General features: G+C 34.0%; 1 protein-coding gene across 3 annotated transcripts in view; it reads right to left on the minus strand.

The window, feature by feature from the left end:
• The window catches only part of Axud1 (AXIN1 up-regulated 1), a 39604-nt gene extending 37285 nt beyond the window's left edge, over positions 1 to 2319 (minus strand). For all 3 annotated transcript variants that reach the window (XM_069835567.1, XM_069835566.1, XM_069835569.1), the window contains exon 1: positions 2223 to 2319. The gene's annotated coding sequence lies outside the window, so the exon portion shown is untranslated. The remainder of the gene's footprint in view (positions 1 to 2222) is intronic.
• Positions 2320 to 11890: the final 9571 nt, after the last annotated feature.

Consider the following 11890-nt stretch of genomic DNA (forward strand, 5'->3'; position numbering starts at 1 on the left):
TACAGCTCACCGCCAGTCGTGACGTCATAATATCTCGCTATTCTTAGGCGCACTGTCGCTTGCCGGCCGAGTTGGTGGCAGTCTTAACAGACCGAGTTGCCCTAACCAAGGACAGCATATGTTTTAAGTAAAATAAGAAAGTATAATTTATAGCTTCAATGTTTCGTAGAGAAAGAATGACTATTACTTCTGTTACTGCAAACTATTCATGAATACAAAAAGAAAAAATGCAAGTAACATACGTTGTTTTAATAAAGAATAATATTATACAACTACACATTTTAACACTGGTTAGATGTAGTATGCAATACATTTCAGCGTATGAGGCCTATTGGGTATCCCACCCGCCTTGCCTTCCTGGCCACATCGATCCAGCGCTGGGAGCGAGGCATGGCCTGCTTATAATACTGCGACCACATCGATACAAATGCAAGGTCTCCTGTCCTTTACAGCAAGCTTACGTAACCATGTTGGGGGTCACTTCTAAACGATATTAGCACAACTTTGATCAGTCTTTTTCAATTCGCTATGAATCACGGGTTAAAATACAGTAAAATATGTCTGTATTATGCATTAAAATATTAAAAAGCTACTTGCTTCATAATTATTTATTTATTTGAAGTGTAATACATTTCTTAACGATACTTTCCGAGCAAGTTCAAATTTTGTATAAAAATAAAAACAAATTTTTTAAATTGGGGCCCCAGGACCCACCCTTCTAACAAATCCTATTCCGGTCTAACTATTGATGTGCTCATTCGTGCATATTCGGCAAAGTTCGCCACCGTTCGTACTGGTATATTGATCCTTTAATATTATCTCCTCAACCCCCAACCCCCTAAAAAAAAAAAAAAAAACCTTTTGAAATTGAGATTTGGGTAGGTGTGGGGAGAGGGATTGTTGGAGAAGGAGAGACAGAGAAAATTAACGCAAAAGAGAAGCATAGGCCGAACCTTGTTTGTCACTATGGTAACGGTTGGCATGACAACTGCACATTGATTTGACTGAGAGGCGGAGCATTGTCAACTGACAATATCGGGAATCCTTACTGGAAAGACCTCTTTCCATGTTTTGATAGTAATGATAGTTTATTAATTTACAATACAGTTTCAAACAATACAACAATGGAAATAACAAAACACTAATATATACAGTAAGTTGTGATGAACTTGATAAGCACTTATGCAATTTAAACACAGCAGCAGCGGCAATAATAATAATAATAATAATAATAATAATAATAATAATAATAATAATAATAATAATAATAATAATAATAATAATAATATATTACATTTACGGATGCTGAACAGAAAAGAAGATATCCATAGACGATTGCAGATTTTTTCGTTGTCTTGTTATTGATGACAGATATCTAATAATGATTAAAAGTAAGTCGCTGAAACAATTTATAGCAATTATGTCTTCTTTCTTGAGGAAAATATTTGGTGGGCGGGGTGAATAATATGTAGCTTCACAGTCTCGATTGTTCTGGGCCATTTTGAATATATTTAATTATGTACGACTCTTTTCGTTCTGTTCTACTTCTAAGACATTGTTAACAATTAATATAGAGACAATCAAATAAGTATACATATAAACTAAACTACATGACAGCTTCTAAGTTCAGAACAACACATGGTACTACTACGCTTCGGTGTTTCAAACATCCCGCCAGAAAAGACGTCTGCTGGCAGTCTGACAACTACTTAATTTATGAAATAATTCTGATAAATATCAAGTACGTAGTGCAAAACGCTATTATGCTCAAATTTTATGTGTTGCGTGTCCACAAATAAGACTTTATAAATTTTGAAAGTAAATCAATCTATTGAAACAATAATAAATTAATAATTTCTACTTCAGTATAATTATACTTTGTTACTACATTATTACCTGGCATAAGCAATTCTTTATTTTTATGACGTTTCAGTTTGTGACGTTGGTTTAATTTAATACGTAACCTACCATCGTGGGCTTCGGCCGATAATATTTGTATACCATAGTAGTCACCCTGCTATTACCCTAAATGACGTCAAAGAGAATAATGATAGAAGTAGGGCCCTTGTTCCACTTTCAGCGTTTGCTAACCTACTTTTTTGCTGAGCATAAGTTAACCAACATCCTTCAAAGTTGTATTCATATTCCAGGTATTTAACTGTTTAACATACTGCTAAGCGAACTTGTATGAAATAAAATTTAAAAAATAACAACACTCATACCTCTGCACCGAATGTCACCTCCTCCCTCCACGAACTCTGCCTGCATTTGCCTGACAACTCGTCGCTGTTTCCCACAGTTCGCAAAGCGCCTCACGGCTCACGAGAAATTTGTTTGTAATAGTTTTACAGTAGTGGCGCTAGCATTCGCTTATACACAGCCATCTAACAATGAATGTAGGAACTACATATTAGACATAGTACAATTTTATCGTGGTACAATCATTGAAAATTAAAACGAACACAGTTTCCTCTATGAAAAGGCTTTAAGATCAACTACAATACAATACTTTAAGTGTAAGGAGATGACGGCCAGGCGACGAGTAAACGATATTACCATTGACCACTATGGCATTATAGGAAAACAGCGAAAATAACTTATGAAATTATTAAATGCATTTTAGATATCCTTCAACTATCTAGTAAGAATGAAGGATTTGTATCAACAGCCTCAGTTTCAAACCAGTATTTATGAAATGTTCGTTTATATAGAAATAAATTCTGGTATTGCAGCGGTATTAGCGATTGTTAAAATGTTTATGTATTGGAAACATCTTTGGTACCGGTATGTAAAAATATAAAATATAATTATACCCTATGTTAATAATTTATTTATATTTTATTTACAAAAATCTCAATTATATCCTTAATAAAGAAGAGATAAAATACAACGTAATTGAATCCATATCCCTAGTGATAAAAAATGCAATAACATTCAAGACAATAAACAGAGGAGCATTGAAGCGACCATCGAGATTCTATGATTCCTCTGTCACTTTTTCTTTCTAAATCTGCAATATTTTTTCATTTCATTTTCATTTATTGTATTCCATAGATATTACATTGGCATTATAGCTTTTATATGTGGAACAAATAAAAAATGTGCAGCTAAAAAGAAAGCAGCTCCTATTTAACTGGAAAAAAAATGTTTACAAACTTGCTATTCAACTTAAATTCAAAATATTTTGTCCTCTTATTTTCCATGCATTAACACATTATTCAGCACTTTTACGAACTTATTGTTAACTAGCCGTACTCGTGCGCTCCGCTGCACTTGTTAGAAATAAATATAAAGTAATTACATAATTAAAATAGGACATTTGGTCCAGGGAACATTCGTGTTTGATAGAAGGATAAATCGTTTAATATGTTACTTAATTTAAATTGTATTTAAATAATTAAAATGCGATCATTTTGGTCCAGAGGCCACTCATTTGGTATAATGATAATTCCTTTAACATGTTTCTTATGTGTTATTACATGCAAATAATTAAAACATCATCCGTTTTTGGTGCAAGGATAATCCGTTTAACATTTTTCTAAATTAATCTTGAATGCATCTTTAATAAATCACTCCAAATTAATAGAGTGGATTGTTTACGAAGATAATTTTTATGTTAACCTTACTGTGCATTTTTTTGTTAAGTTTATTTTATTCACGCCTTAACCTCTGTGGTCATGTCGCGTGTTTAGAATGTCTCGGTATATGAGTAGGCCGTTTTTACTCTTGTTGAGTTCCTCTTTCTATTGTGTGTTGTAGATGGCTTGTGTTCATGTAACTGAATAAAGACTTACGCTACCGTCTGAGCCAACTCGCTCGGTTGTATATCATTGTTTATGCAAATAAAAAATGAGGTACCCTACATAAATATTATTTTAAGAAACACAGGAAACGAATATGGGTAAATTATGAGCGCAGGAACGCCATTTCGTGACGCCTTTTAAAATAACTCAGCTCCAGTGAGTTCTATGGTAAAATGCTTATTTATTATGGGCTGTATGGTCCAGTAAAAAATACTCATCTTTATGACAAAACTCTTAACTATTATGTTCTGTGAAGAAAAAGAAATTTAAGTGTATAAAATTAGAGTATTTTATGTGGACCAAATAAAGTTGCAATAATCAAATTATACAATATTTCGACAGAATATCAAGTTTTCTGTGTTGTATTGTATTGTATTGTATTTATTAACATTCCATGGTATTCATACATGCTTACATCTAGAATATGGAACAAGTCAAACAACTTAATACTATTATAAAATCTTAATTTATAGTCACAGTCTAGATTAAATATATACAGACGAGATTTACAATATAGTCTACTAGTACAACACATAGTTTTAGTATCAATTTCATGAAGTGTTATTGAATGTCATGAATTCACCTACAGAATAGAAGGCGTGAGAAATTAGGTACTTCTTTAATTTGGCCCTAAATAATTTTATGTTTTGAGTTTCATTTTTTATATCGATAGGGAGGTTATTAAACATTTTTACTGCCATATAACGCACTCCTTTTTGATAGCACGATAGACTTGCCAATGGAGTATGAAAGTCATTTTTTGACGTGTATTTATGCTGTGAACTGTTGAATTAGTTACAAAGTTTTCACGATTACATACGAGGAAGACTATTAATGAAAAGATATACTGACAAGCCATGGGCATTATTTGTAGTTTTTTGAAAATAGTCCTACACGACTTCCTAGATTTCGCACCTACTATTATTCTAATTACTCTTTTTTGTAATAGAAATATAAAGTAAAGATCTATTTCCATCTTACCTCAGTCCTCATAATGTAGTATTACATCCATTTAGAGAAACTACAAATTTCAAATAGTGAAGGAATTATCCAAATTAGCTTCTGAGGTTACTTCATACAAACACACAAATATTCTCTGTATATTAATATAGATAAACGTCCAGGCCGCCTTAAATAGACGGAGTCATTGTTTTTATTTCATTATAGCCAGCGACATCGTGCCTGCAACATAACGATTTTTAGATTTTTAAATAACTTAAATAGTTATACAGCAAATAATAAAATCTCCTATAATATGTAATTATTGTTCTTTCTTTCGAAAATGTAAGAATTCACGATCTCCTATGTACCACTGCCATAGAATGAATAAATCTGTTTTTTTTCCTACTGAAAAATTTGATATTTTGCACATAGAAGTTACGGAACAACGACGCTATAATCTGAGACGGTGGAAATGTATTGTATTGTTATTTTCAAACTCTTGTATATCCCTAAATATCAGTCCTAGGGCGAAAATTTTTCAGTGGTGGGGGCGGCATTTTCTCTCTCTTTATCCTTTCTTTCCATTTTTATTTTACAGTGAAATTTGTTTTTAAAACACTTGTTGATAAATCTTTTTTGAAATTTGTTTTTGAACACCTTGCGGAAGTCGGATATTATTTTGTTATCGCATGTCGCGGTCGCGGCGAGAGTAAAAAGAAAGGGTGCAGCTGCATAATTATAATATTGTAATGCCGGTATCACGTTATTATACTATGAAACTACTTAAATTTAACTGCTTGTATAAACAAGAATGCATTGTTGAAAATCAAATTGGATGTGTTGTCACGCCAGGAGAAGGCGGCTGAAGTACTTAGACGGGGCGGAGGGGAAACAGTCGCGCATGCGCACCGCGCTGTTCACTGCAATATTCCTGTTTCACAAACATCTACTGCAAGTGTCTATGAATCTTTGCGACTTTGTGAAAATAATAGTGGGGTTTTTACTGTAGTGTTTTATTAGTTTCAACAAGACAATTGTTTTCAGTATACCACAATTCTTGTATTGATTTAGTTATCCTTCGCTTTTCGTGTTAATAGTGTTGATAATAATATAGTTAATAGAATTTATGTTATTGTATACTGTTATTTAGGTTCATAGCAGTTTTTTGTGTTTATTGTAAATATGTCGACAAAGAGGAAACAAGGATTGACAATCTATAGCGAAGAAAGGAATATTATTAGAAGTGCAAAATAATTCTGTGATGAAGAAAAAGAACAACAGTGCCTTGGATTCCTCTTACGAAACCTACAGCAAAGGTAGAAAAGTACTCTAATCTATCCACAAGAACAATACAGCGTATAAGGAATGAAATGAAAGACTGCACAGAAGAAAGTGCGTTGTCGACACCTGAGGGAGAAAAAAAATGTAAACGTCCAGACTACCGAAAAGCAAATGTAGATGACTTCGACGGGAGATTGACAAAAAAGATATAATTGAGAATTTTTATTTGAAAAAGAAAGAGGGCCACCGTCGTAGCTGAGGAGGTAGCGCGTTTGCCTGCTGATCTGCAGTTGTGCTCGGGAGTGAGTTCGATTCCCGTTTGCGCTGACTACCTGGTTGGGTTTTTTCCGAGGTTTTCCCAAACGGTAGGCGAATGTCAGGTAATCTATGGCGAATCCTTGGTTTCATTTCGCCAAATACCACCTCGCCATAATCAATTCAATCGACACTGAAGAAGCTAGTAGTTATTACAATGTCGTTAAATAACAAGTAAAAAAATAGTACCAAGCTGCAACAAACGTCTACCCTTTTACAAGAGAAAATTGATTTGAAATGAAAGACAACATTAAGACGAATACTGAAGAAAAAGGATTTCAGGTGGAAGAAGTGTGCAGCAGAAAAAAAAAATTGAGGAAAACACTGTAAATTAGAATACGTGAAGATATCTACAGCAAATAAGAAAGCTTAGGAAAGTGGAAAAACCGATTTTGTATCTGGACGAAATGCGGATAGATAGGCCTACCAATTTAACGTTTCCCAAGTGCTGGCAGGATAAAAATGTTACGGGAGTTTTGACTACCGTAAATGTGTCCAGAACACTCATTGTTGTCCATCAGGATGGGGGCGGTGGGGCTAATGGCTTTGTTGAGAGATTCGAATTAATATACACGGCTGGAACATAAACAGACGATTATCGTGGACAGATCATACTCCAGAAATTTTGAAAAATGTGATAATGATAGTCATAACGACAGCACCGAAGATGCGGAATCTTTTATGTCTGACTCCGTTCCCTTGTAGCCAAGTAAGTGGACTGAAGTTTTCAGGTCAGAGTGTAGCGTGAAGTTCCCCCGTCCCGCCTATCTACTCCCCGCGCCAACTCGTAGCGCGAAGACATATATAATTCTATATGAAAGGTTTATTTCGCTAAGATTGGGAGTTTATTTTTCAATTTACTTTATACTTCCTATCGAAGTAAGACATACTTGTAATAATTATACCACCAACTAAAGCAATGCTTAAAAGTAAAAGTAAACCACAGCCTGATTTCACAAATCAATTTTGTTTCAACAATGAATAAGTTTGAATATGTTTCTTTCCATCGGGTCTGAGGTGCTTCGTCAGATCGACTTGATGACATCATCAATGCTTTCTCTGTGAAGAAAGTGCGAAGGAAATCTTTATAATTCACAAGTAAGAAGCATGTATTTTGATTTCAGTAATTTATTGTTTTCTGAATTGTAACATATATATATATATATATATATATATATATATATACATATATATAATTTGAACTGGTAATAGAAATTACGGGAAAACGGCTGAACGGATTTTAATAAATGGCCCCTCATTTTGAAGCTTGGAACCCAAAGTTTTTCGGAAAAACAGTAGTTTTCAGTGAAATGTCAATTTTCCTACATAATTTTCCTATTTTCCAAAATCCATCTGTCGTCAGTTTTGAGAACTAGCTAATTGCATTCAGGAGAAGCGAAGCGAGCATCAAGTCGACCGTGTTGCAATTCAGAATAAAACAAAACACACACTACAGTAAACAATATTACACGAAGGCCATGATCTGCAAGAATGCTGACATATTTAGAGCTCAAATTAAATTGGTTATTAAAAACTTAACTTACTAAAAATAATTTACAGGTTCGATTCTGCTGTGTGTAATTTTCTGGGTACAGCTGTGAATTGGATATTAGAAACTACAAAACTTGAGGTGGTTTGATGACATTATTACTATTAGAAATGAAATATTATTGTAGTTAATGCCATGTTGTGACTATTTTTCATTAATTATACATATTAATGCTAAATTGATGATATGAAAGTGAAACATTTTGGGGTTATATAAGTAGATGTAGAGAATAACTTAAATTAGATTTTGATTTCTATATTTTACTGAGTGGCGGCTATATACTATATATATTATATGTTACTGAAAGCTATAAAACTTACATAAGATAATAATATTATTAAAAATCAAATATTTTTACAGTTATTAATCAAGTGGGGTTGGGTCTTTTTCATATATTTAATGGTGGTGTGGTGTAGATATTTATATGCGTGGTTCTCTTCAGTATCGGCTCGAGAGAGAGTATCTTTCATTATTATGGAAGCAAATAACTTTCAGAATGTCTGGTATTCTTCATTGAAAATAAATCTGAAAAATGTTTATTTGAACGTCTAATGAACTTAGTTTGCAGCATTTGCTGCACAAGCCACTAGTTTCATTTAAAACTAATTTAAACTAAACATGACTCGTATAATAGCTGCTCATAAACTGTTTGTGGGAGTTGGGGCGGCAAATTTGAGCACTGCCTAGGGGCGGCACTATACCTAAATCCGGCCCTGGTTACGGTATATACTTCGTTACTCCGATCTCTGATCACTTATGCATGCCCATTGTCCAATTTGGAGTGGCACAGCGCCAAACAAAATTCGAAGAATACAATCTTTTCAAAACATAATATTACGAACTGCTGTTAATTCACTATAGTTTGTTCGAAATTCACAACTACATAGAGAACTGAGATTATACTCTATACAAGAATTCATTTGTAGGCAGACAAAAACATTCTTCTCACACCTTAACAATGTTTCAAGAGCAGCTTTCTTTTCTCTCAGGAAAAGATCCACTCAACCCACAAGGATGAAGAGCCGTCTTCCGCAAACATTCTGCTAGAGCCTTCAGATTCATTCACATCATCTGATGAAGAACATATAATTTTATAAATTTATTAAATAATTGTTTTCAAACACAATTTTTTCTGTCACACCAGTGCCTTAACATTAAATACCCTGCTCTTTGCAGATGATCAAGTTATAATTTCCAATTCAGAGGATAACTTACAAAGAGGACTATATACATTAAATAAAATATTATCAGATTTTGGGATGGAGATTTCAGCATAAAAATCAAAAGTAATGGCATTTTTGGGACAAGATCCAATCAGAAGTAAGATAATACACAATAACCAATGCCTAGAACAAGAACAAAATTTCAATTATCTGGGTTGTGAAATATCTTATCAAAATGAAAAAGATGTGAACAAGAAAATCACCAAATTTACACAAATTTTAGGAATAATAAATAATACATTAAAAGCTAAATTAGTGCAAAAATCTACAAGAATAAAAATATATAATACTCTAGCATTACTCTCCCTTTTATACGGAAGTGAGATTTGGACATTAAGGAAAAGAGATTTGAGCAGAATCAAAGCAACGGAAATGAAATTTCTCAGACGGAAAGCAGGATATACTCTTTTAGATCGAAAAAGGAATGAAGAAATATTGGAACAATTAGAAGTAGAGTCAGTAGAAGAAAAAATAAACAGATATAAACTAAATTGGCTACAACATTTAAAACGAATGGACAATTCAAGAATCCCCAAAATGATGATGCAGTATCAACCCAGAGGACACCGACGGTTAGGAAGATCCTTTAGAACACTGCTAGATGGGACCGGAACAGGTCTACACAGGCCTAATTCGTGACGGATGATGATTATTATTTATTTTCTCATAGATCTGTATAGCGCTGAACAATCAATAAAATCTGTTAAAATTATTATTATTATTATTATTATTATTATTATTATTATTATTATTATTATTATTATTATTATTATTATTATAGAGAAGCTTTTATCATCTAGTCTGCTGTCAAAAAATCTGAAAGTCAGAATTTATAAAACAGTTATATTACCGGTTGTTCTGTATGGTTGTGAAACTTGGACTCTCACTCTGAGAGAGGAACATAAGTTAAGGGTGTTTGAGAATATTTGTGGCTAAGCGGGATGAAGTTATAGGAGAATGGAGAAAGTTACACAACGCAGAACTGCACGCATTGTATTCTTCACCTGACATAATTAGGAACATTAAATCCAGACGTTTGAGATGGGCACGGCATGTAGCACGTATGGGCGAATCCAGAAATGCATATAGAGTGTTAGTTGGGAGACCGGAGGGAAAAAGACCTTTGGGGAGGCCGAGACGTAGATGGGAGGATAATATTAAAATGGATTTGAGGGAGGTGGGATATGATGATAGAGACTGGATTAATCTTGCACAGGATAGGGACCGATGGCGGGCTTATGTGAGGGCGGCGATGAACCTTCGGGTTTCTTAAAAGCCATTTGTAAGTAAGTAAGTAAGTAAGTAAGTAATTATTATAGATACATAAGTGTCGTAGCAAAGTAATAAACCAGAATCTTCCAGTTTTATAATTTATGTCATATCTTTCTTTCTCACATACATGCCTAGATATTTGAATTGTTGTGCCTCAATTGAGCCGTTCAGAGCAGAGGTGGTGTAAGTCAAAAATGGGTAATGAGGGTTAAAGTAAACATTCTGTAAAATACAGCACAAAGTAGCAATTAATATTCAATTTAATAATCCGTGGCGCTACAGCCCGTGAAGGGCCTAGACCGACCAGCCGGCTGCTGGCCTCACGCCCACATGCCGAAGCAGAGGTGGACGATCATCCAACCAGAATGGAGGTATCGTGTGGTTAGCACGATGAACTCGCCAGCCGTTATAGCTGGCATTCGCAACTGGATTTCGCTACCTATCGTAGGTCGCCAAATGCGTCACGATGCTGGGTGGGCACCGGTCCCATACACTGGCCGAAATTTCATGAGAAAATTTCTTCCCCCATGAGGACACGAACCAGCGCGCATTCCGTAACGCGAGTCCTAGGTAGGATGCCTTAGACCGCGACACCACGGCGCGGACAATATTCAATTTATTTAAACTATTAGTGGATAGCAAGAAGGCCATATTAATTGATACTTTGCGCTGTATTTTACAGAATTTTTACTTTAAACCTCATTATCCAATTTTGACTTACAGCACTTTTGCTCTGAACGGCTCAATTAATTGTCATTATCAAAAATTACATTTGAAGAACTGTATGTATGTATGTATGTATGTATGTATGTATGTATGTATGTATGTATGTATGTATGTATGTATGTATGTATGTATGTATGTATGTATGTATGTATGTATGTATGTATGTATGTATGTATGTATGTATGTATCTATAGCCAATTACTCCGTTTTAGTGAAGTTCTCACAGTGTCGCACACTCTCAGCATTCTCAAACTTATGCAGTATGTAGTCTATTCCAAATCGTAGCTATCTTAAGCAATGAGAACTCGGTCGTCAGAAAATTTTAATGGTAGAAATATAATATATCTATGGGTACCCACGTTTAGTTTCATTTCTCGCCACCCAAGTAATATACAGAGTGAACCGTAAGTAATGTCATTAATTTCAGGGGGTTATTCATTGAGATATTTCAAACAAAAAAGTTTTATACAATTTTGCTTGTTTTTACTTCTTTTTTCGAGATAAAAATTGTTTTATATGAAACATTTCATAGCGTGTTTTGGGAAAGCCATTGATTTAATTCCCAATATGCTCAGTCAATTTAAGAGAGCAGTATATTATGATAATAAATGACTGAAAGAATTTTAGTTTTGTCCTTTAAATGTGCAAAAATTTGATCCGAACAAATGCAATATTTTAAAATTCCTTTTCAGAACGAAAAGTTAGGCCTATATCAAAGAATAATCCTCTGAAATTAATGACGTTACTTACAGTTCACTGTATACCTATTCAAAATAAAC

Source organism: Periplaneta americana, chromosome 9, assembly GCF_040183065.1.
Source record: "Periplaneta americana isolate PAMFEO1 chromosome 9, P.americana_PAMFEO1_priV1, whole genome shotgun sequence".
Taxonomy (NCBI): domain Eukaryota; kingdom Metazoa; phylum Arthropoda; class Insecta; order Blattodea; family Blattidae; genus Periplaneta; species Periplaneta americana.